The sequence below is a fragment of the Erythrolamprus reginae genome, chromosome 3, assembly GCF_031021105.1.
Source record: "Erythrolamprus reginae isolate rEryReg1 chromosome 3, rEryReg1.hap1, whole genome shotgun sequence".
Classification (NCBI taxonomy): Eukaryota; Metazoa; Chordata; class Lepidosauria; order Squamata; family Dipsadidae; genus Erythrolamprus; species Erythrolamprus reginae.
The window spans coordinates 204,921,020-204,929,936 of NC_091952.1; the positions used below are offsets into that span (position 1 = coordinate 204,921,020).

At 37.9% G+C, this 8,917-nt stretch overlaps 1 pseudogene; it reads right to left on the reverse strand.

Moving 5' to 3' along the window:
- Nucleotides 1-578: 578 nt before the first annotated feature.
- LOC139165912 (transcription initiation factor IIA subunit 2 pseudogene) lies at nt 579-927 on the reverse strand (annotated as a pseudogene).
- Nucleotides 928-8,917: the final 7,990 nt, after the last annotated feature.

Here is an 8,917-nt window from a genome sequence, read left to right on the forward strand (position 1 = left end):
AATACAAGAGAAAATATAGGAATAAAATATATCAATGAGAGAATAGAAAAAAAAGATATAGGGATAAAAGAGAAGATATAGGAGGTATAGGAGAGACAACAGGACAGGGGAGAGAAGGCATGATAGTGCACTTGTACTCGCCTCTTACTGACCTCTTAGGAATCTGGAGAGGTCAACCGTGGATAGTCTAAGGGTAAAGTGTTGTGGGTTAGGGGAGTACACTACGGAGTCCGGTAATGAGTTCCACACTTCGACAACTCGATTACTAAAGTTTTTTTTAAAAAAGTTTTAAATAAAATATTTATTGGTGACCTTGATGAGACCAAAAGTAGCTGTGTATATTTCATCCTTATTTTTGATCCTCTGGTTTGTTTGTTTTGTTTTGTTTAAAAAAGGCAAGAGTTTGCTTATCTTTGTCACCGAGCCAATGCCCAGCGGTGCCTTATGGGACCTAGCTAAGAGAGTTCCACAAGGCCTTCCCACAGCATTATTAAAACAACTCCCGACAGAGTCTTTCTCGGTCCAGGCTGCTCCCCTGCCCATCCAGTCTGTGTGGGCCCAGAGGCCCCGATCCCACTTCACTCTGCAGTTTTGGAACCTGTGTTTTTTCCATCGCAGGCCACGATTTTGACTTTATCCACTTTCACCACTTCGGTGACCTCTCAGAACTCCACGTCGTTTAGTACGAAGGTCCAAACATTGTCGCAAAACCTGTACGTGTTTAGAGAGCCCCTGAAATTGACTCTGTTTCTGACCCGCTGAGCTAACGCAGCATTGATAGCTTTGTCAAACTGTAGGAGGACTTGGAGAGCGAGCTGAGGCGTAATCTGTTGAGACTGAATGAGCTCATCCAGGCTCTCCTGAAGGCTGTTTCCCAGGGTGGTGTTTCTGTATAAATGGTAAGCCATGGTCCAAAGAGTCACTGGCAGATGATTATCCATAAATCTCAAAGCACCCAGCTTTCACCAAAGTTGTATTTTTTACAGTCAACTTTGGAGAGGTTAATATTAAGCTTGAATCTGTTGTGTGCTTTTGTGTTGTTGTGGTTGAAGCTGAAGTAGTCATTGACAGGCAGGATGTTGTAGCATATGATTTTGTGGGCAATACTTAAATCATGTTTAAGGCTTCATACTGTAGTTCTAAGCTATCTAGACCCAGGATTGTAAGTCTAGTTTCGTAGGGTATTCTGTTTTGAGTGGAAGAGTGAAGGGCTCTTCTGGTGAAGTATCTTTGGACATTTTTGAGGGTGTTGATGTCTGAAATGCGGTATGGGTTCCAAATAGATGAGCTGTATTCGAGGATGGGTCTGGCAAAAGTTCTGTAAGATCTGGTAAGTAGTGTGAGATTGCCAGAGCAGAAGCTATGTAGGATTAGGTTAACAACTCTTGAAGCCTTCTTGGTGATGTTGTTACAGTGGGCTTTGGCACTTAGGCCTTTTGTTATTAGTACTCCGAGGTCCTTAACCGAGTGGGTTAAGGACCTCGATGTTTTAAAATGAAAATGTTGGTGTTTTAAAATGAAAATGTTGAAATATTTGCAGTTATACATTCCTTTGATTAAAAAAAATGTGGCTTTATAAGTCAGGATGAGAAAATGCAAGCTATAATATGATGAGATTGTAAATTCATTATAGACAGGACAGTTTAACATGATACCTAATTCTGGTTTGTGTGTGTGTGTGTCAGTTTTTAATTTGTAATGAGTGCTGGACTAATTCCTGCAGTTTTCTTAGAAATATATTTTTTTTCAGAAGTGATTTTTTTCTTTGTTGGATGGGAGAAAGCGATAGGTCCAGCGTCACCTAGCTGGTTTACACACAGAGAGAGAGAGACACACACACAAACAAACACACACCACATAAACACACACCACACATGCACACACAAAGAGAAAGAGAAAGAGAGACAAAAGAATGGAAGGACTAGAACTCACAAGCTCCTAATTTGTACCCTGATACCAAACTGACTCTGACCAAATTAAGAATTTGTGAATTCTCATAGTGCCTTGTAAATCTCCTTAAAAGGCATCATGTTTTGATATGACTATCAGCAGTAAGACCTTCTATATTAGGAAACAACATATAGGAAAACATTCTCAGAGTAAAGTTCTGGAATGTCTGTATGTCTAAATTGTGCATCAAGGCAACAAGCACATGAAAAGTGGCTAAACAACCAACAGTAAATATGTACATGATTGATTTGATTTTGAAGAATATCTGGCAATTTTTTTGCCATTTGTACTAAGTATGCAAAGCAGCCACCTCATAAAAATTTACAAGAACTATTTCCTTTTTTAATTCTAGGATGTAATGAACTAGGTTTTTAGCTTTTAGAAACAATGTGAGCAATAGAAACAAAGATATTCTGGTCTTCTCAAAAGGGCTAAATAAATTACAAAAGGGTGAGAAAAGAAAGATCAAAGTTAGGCTTTTGATGATGGAAATCAATCTTTGCATTTGTTATAGAAAGAATCATACGGCTCAGAAAAATTCAAGGAAAGTGTAGCCCAACAATGCAGTCATAAATGTGGAGCTGTAACACTGAGAAGAGTTCCAGTGAAAATCACTGCTAGTATGAAACGTGCATGATTGCTTTTAAAATGAATTGGGGTTTTAGAATATGATTCTTGTCAGATTTTTAACGTGATGTTAGATTTCATTTTTTTAGTATTTTAAATGTTAGATTTCTTGCATATTTTGTATTTGTTTTGTTGCAAGGCGCCCTGAGTTTCAGGAGAACGGTGGCATAGAAATTTAACAAACAAACCTTCACCTGCTAGGTAAACAAGACAAATGAAATGTGGTGATTACTTGCACTTAGTGTGATCTGATTTTAAATGTGTCAGGCTTATGGTCACATGACTTCCTTCATTTTCATTTCTCCCTTACATTTGGTGGTTGGGGTGTGGGAATGGACATCTTTGATGTTGAAAAATATTTTCAGGAGAAAATGGAAGACGTGATTTTTTATAACCTAGGGTGATTTGGGGTAGGGGCATTTTTGTAAATATGACAGCTGCTATAAGTTTTTCAGGCAAACATAAATATAGATATTTAAGTAAATTATTTTTCGGAATCTCAGGTTTAAGGAGCCCATCCTAACACTTTTTCATACCAGGACTGATCTTTTTTAAAACTGAAATACAGCTTCAAGAATAATGCAGAATAAAATTGTTCCAGTTATCTTTTTTTTAAAGGTAGCAGTTGGCATGCAGCAATTAAACTCATATAACGAGAATCCATTTTCAGATGATTAAAATATAAAGATTGGAGCATTTACTTGCACTGTTTTGTGTTTAATCCTTAGACTTTCCAAAGTCAGCAACAGACTGTTTGAGGATAAACAAACTGAAAATGTTTCTGATTATGATATGGTTCATTTTAAAATCAGTGTATAAGTTTGTCTTTCATAGAATTGAAACATCCATGATATTAACTTAATAGTATTCTTTGGCAAGCATGGGTGGCCAATGATAATCTTAACATCTTAAAACTAGAGAAATGTGCTCTGTCTGGACAGTTTGATTGAGGGCTTTATACTGATCTAGGATTTCTATTCCTTTGCAGTTGCATGTTTAGCATATTTGGCACCCCGAAGAGATCAGAGGACTGAGCAGCAGCTTCAGGCTGCCTAACTACACCATCAAAGCCTTTCTTGCTCCTGTCTGTTGCTGCACCAAATAATTCTCAACCAGCAGCTGAACCAACATCATCATCATCATCATTATTATTATGATGTCAGTACAACACAGCAAACGAGATCACTATGCTGGATTTCATATTTCATCACCAGTCGGGCGCTTCCCAAGCACCTAGGACTGCGTGATGTAGCGGCGAATTATGTTTGCCGATCCCAGTAAAGCAGCCTTTTGCAATTGACAGATGGAGATTTTGTCAATTCCGATGGTTTTCAAATGTCCGCTGAGCGTGTCAAGTACCACTGGGACCACTTTCACTGGCTTGTTGCAGCTCAATTTTTAGATCTTCGTATTTCACTAATTTCTCTAGCTGCTTCTCCTCAATTCTGCTGTCTCCTGGGATTGCGATGTCGATGATCTATACTTTCTTTTTCTCCACAATCACAATGTCTGGTGTGTTATGCTTCAGAATTTGGTCAGTCTGAAGTTGCAAGTCCCACAGTAGTTTTGATTGCTCATTTTCGACCACTTTTTTGGGCTTATGATCCCACCAGTTCTTTGCCACTGATAAATGGTAGTTTCGGCACAAGTTCCAGTGGATCATCTGTGCCACAGCATCATGTCTATGCTTGTAGTCAGTCTGTGCGATCTTTTTGCAGCAGCTGAGTATGTGATCGATTGTTTCATCTGTTTCTTTACAGAGTCTGCACTTTGGATCGTCTGTTGATTTTTCAATTCTGGCTTTGACAGCATTTGTTCTAATGGCCTGTTCTTGTGCCGCCAGTATTAGTCCTTCTGTCTCCTTTTTGAGTGCTCCACTTGTAAGCCATGACCAGGTATTTCTTTATCCACTTTGCCTTCAATCTTCTCCAAGAACTGGCCATGCAATGCTTTGTTCCGCCAACTATCCATACGAGATTGAGTTACAATTTTTCTGTATTACATTATATTAATAATAATAATAATAATAATAATAATAATAATAATAATAATAATAATAATAAAATTTGTATGCCGCCCCTCTCCGTAGACTCGGGGCGGCTGATGTTGTGTCTTGTTGATCTTGTTGATCTCCGTAGACACAGGGCGGCTGATGTTGTGTCTTGTTGATCTTCGGGATTGGTGTTCCTCAACCCAGCAACTTAAGATGGGTGGACTTCAATTCCCAGAATTCTGTAAGCATCAATTCTGGTAATTAAAATCCACACATCTTAAAGTTGCACAGTTGAGAAACATGGTCTGGACAATTGCCTCAGACCCAGTGTTCCCTCTAATATTTTTTTGGGGTGGGTGGAAAAGTATAGTGTCTGAGCGGCAGTCCCTTCGGGACTGGGCGGCACAGAAATATTAAATAAACAAACAAACAAACAAAAAACCCACCCTGTTTTGCCTCAGATAATTTCAAAATAAAGTACTGTACTGTGTGTCTATAACAGTGAGCTCATAATAGGGCAACTCTATCAATATCAAAATGCCACTTAAATAGTTGAGCTAGTTTCAAACTAGATTTTGATTTTCTTTCTCTCTTCCTTACTCCCATTCTTTTTCTTTCTCTTTTCCTTCCTCTCTTTTTTCTATGTTTCTCTCTCTTCCTCTCTCTCTCCTTCCCTCTCACTCTTTCCCTCTCGGCTTCTGGGCAGGTTTGAAAAACTCTGAGTTGATGATGATTTTTAAGTGAGCGATTGCTCACTGCTCAGCTTAGAGGGAACTATGCTCAGACCTGCAATTGTTTTCGTTTTTGTTGGCCTAAAATGCTGAGAAAACCATTGCTAACTGTTATTCTTTCTGGCTGACTAATAGGTGAATACACATCAGTCAGTCAGTTTCTTTCCTGGAGCTGGAACAGTTCTGTAGATTAAAATTAAAATGTTATTCTGCAATTGCTCCCACACTCCATGTTGTTAAGATGGGAAGCTATGAAGGACTTTATGAAAAATACCATTCAAACTACTTTGTTACCATCCCTATGCTGCACAGAAAAATCTTAGATGTAATCAAGAACATGAGAATAGCTTGATAAGTCAGTCAAGCTGTCTAGCAATCCATTTTACATTACACATCAAACACATCTAGGAAGCCCAAAAATAAAAGGCCCATCCTGTGCTCCTCTCTCATTGCTTTTTCTATGTACCTAGAGACTGATTGCCATCCTGGACATAGCACCCACCAATTCTGATAACTATTGTCCTTCATTTATTTGTATACTATACTGTAGTTCCTTTCTGAGATCCTTAAAATTAACGACCACAGTTCATTGCACCCTATTTCTCTAGTTGATTACATGTAAATAAATGTCTTTTCATATCTATGGGTGGTCTTCAAAAATTTTAGCAAGGGGTTCTCTGACTGTTTGTTGCGTGGGGGTGGCCATGTTGGGCATGGCCTAGTCAGCCTCCTCCATCACAGTGAGAAGGGTGGTTTTGGTCTCCCTGGGCTCCAATGTTTTTGCTTGAGTCATTCAGAGGCATTCTGGGGTCCAGAAACAGACCCATTTCTAGCCTTCCCAAACTTCTGGTAGGCCTTCCCTGAGCCTCCATGCATGCTCTGTCCATTCAAAGTGGCCCATGTGCAGCCCACCCCTGATATAATTTTAAAATTATGTCAGTTGAAAAATTTAGAGAGGCTCTTCAAATTCTGCTTTAAAATAACAAATTCCATCATATGCATCCACAACCCATTATGATGGAATAAAAATTGCTCTATTGGATTGGATTATTGGTTAGTTGCTTGAAGACATTTGTAACTGTTCTTGTGCTCACAGTAGAGCAGAGTTATAATAGATAAAAAGTACAGTATTTGCTTTCCTTTTTTCTTCTCTAGGCCATTATGTAAAAGATGGTTCGGCTTAAAAGATTCTTCTTAAATGAAAAAACCATCATTCTCTGGTCTCAAATAATCTAAAAGCAGGCAATATAACTGACTCCAGTCTCAAAATGGTCTTGTGTCATTCCATCATATGCATCCAGAACCCATGATAATAGAATACAAATTACGGGGAAAAATCAGCAAACAAAGGTCGAAGTCAGCAAGGCAGGCACAAAACACAATGAATAGATAATCCTCCACAATGGCCAAACCCACAGGCTGCTATTTATAGCAGCCTCACTAATTACCACAGCCCCACCCAACCACAGGTGGCCTCATTTTCTTTGATAATAATCTCTCAGTTGTTGCTGCCTATGCATCTCTCTCCGCATGCGTGGCTGTATCATTAACTCTTGTTCTGAATCCAAGGAGGAGCTACATAATTGATCTCCTTCTGAGCTGTCTTCCACACTCTCCTCCTCCCTGTCACTCATGTCTTCTTGGTCAGAGGAGCCTTCATCAGCAGATTCCACCGGGAGCAAAACAGGCCTGCGGCCTGTGGATGTCTCCCCCACATCCACAGTCCTTGGGGCAGGAGCTGGGTCAGAGCTAACCACAACACTTATTGGATTGGATTATTGTATACACAAGCTATATGGCCTGCTTTTGAAGAATATTTGGACCTTTGTTCCACACTGAATTGCAGCCAGCAACCTATATTCGATGAGGATACTGTAGACTTATTGGGCCATTCTGTTTTTCAAGTTTCATCCTCCCTCTCAATTCTATCCCATGCATTTCTGATGTAACTTAGAAAAACATCAATCTATCAGGCTAAATTAATTTCTACTAGAGGGTGAATTCAATTGGCTCTAAAAGCAATTTAAAATCTGTACAAATAGAGCATTAAGAAAAAGTGTTTAAAATAAGAGTATGCACCAGATGTAAGACAAAATTTGATTTGCAAAAGAACCTGTTTTATATTGGAATGAGTCAGAGGCTACCAACTGTTGTGATCTAAATTCAAAGTGATTTTCGGAAAATCAAACCTTTGCGACTCTCACTGAATAACATGAAAAATACACAAATGCCTTTTTTTAAAGCAAAAAAGTTAAAATTAGATGTAAAAAATGTAATAAAATGTGCATGTTCTAGGGAGAATTTTAAGAAAGCTCAAACAGAAGTTTAAAAAGAACTTTAAGGAGACTTCAAAAGAAAAATAGGAGTATTTGAAGATGAGAAAAGAAGAAATACTTAGTTTGGGTCTACAAAGACACACATACACTGATGAAAATGATAAGCCACATGGTAATACCACTATGAATTTATCATGTATTTACTGATAAATGACTTTGCAAATGGTTAAAACTCAAATATTTCTTTAATGTAAGAGCAGATGTATCTTTAATGACTTATTCTAGGAAAGCCACTGTGTATGTGTGTATGTATTTAAATAACACATCCAAATAGAATAGAATAGAATAGAATAGTGTCATTGGACACACAATGGATTTGTCTTTGGTGCATATGCTCTCAGTCTACATAAAAGAAAAGATACATTTGTAAAGAATCATAAGATACACTTAATAATTGCCATAAGGTACAAAAAAGCAATAAGCAATCAGGAAACAATCAAAATCATAAGATACAAGCAACAATTTACAGTCATACATTCATAAGTGGGAGGAGATGGATGATAAGAACGATGAGAAGACTAATAGTAATAGTAATGCAGCCTTACTGAATAATTTGACAGTGGTAAGGAAATTATTTGTTTAGCAGAGTGATGGCATTTGGGAAAAAACTGTTCTTGTGTCTAGTTGAATGGTGCTCTATAGCGTTGTTTTAAGGTAAGATTTGAAACAATTTATATTTACATATATACACATATGTGTCCGTATATACTGTATGAATGATACACAAGATAGTTGTACTATACTTAAAATATATATTACTTTATATTTATGGTTTCAATATTATTTTGGATCCTCCATTATTTCTTGAGTTTTTTTCCCTTTATGAAGTTAACATGCTAAAACCAGGTTCTAAACTCTAGGTAGAGTAGCAAGTACTTTTCAGATGGTTTAACTACAACAGCTGTAATCTCTGGCTAATATGACCTATTGCCAGCAGTTACAAAAATTGTAATCCTCCATACTAGCAGCCTGCAGTAGCTTTGTGACATTTTTTTTCTTGGTCATGGGATTAATCATTTTGCAATTTGCAATCGATCTGAGAACAGCTAAAAAAGTTCCTTCCAGGATGTCTCTGACCTGGAAAAAGATCTGGAATTTTTTTGAGCCCAAAAGAACAAACAGAGAGTCTAGAACTGATGAAGTCGAAGCCTGCCTACATTCAGCTCAGAGCAAAACAGAAACATTTTGAAGATTATGGAATGTGCAGAATTGGATATGATAACGAGACGGTTAAATAACCAAGTGGAAACTGAATTTTATAAAACTTGGGGAAAAGTTTA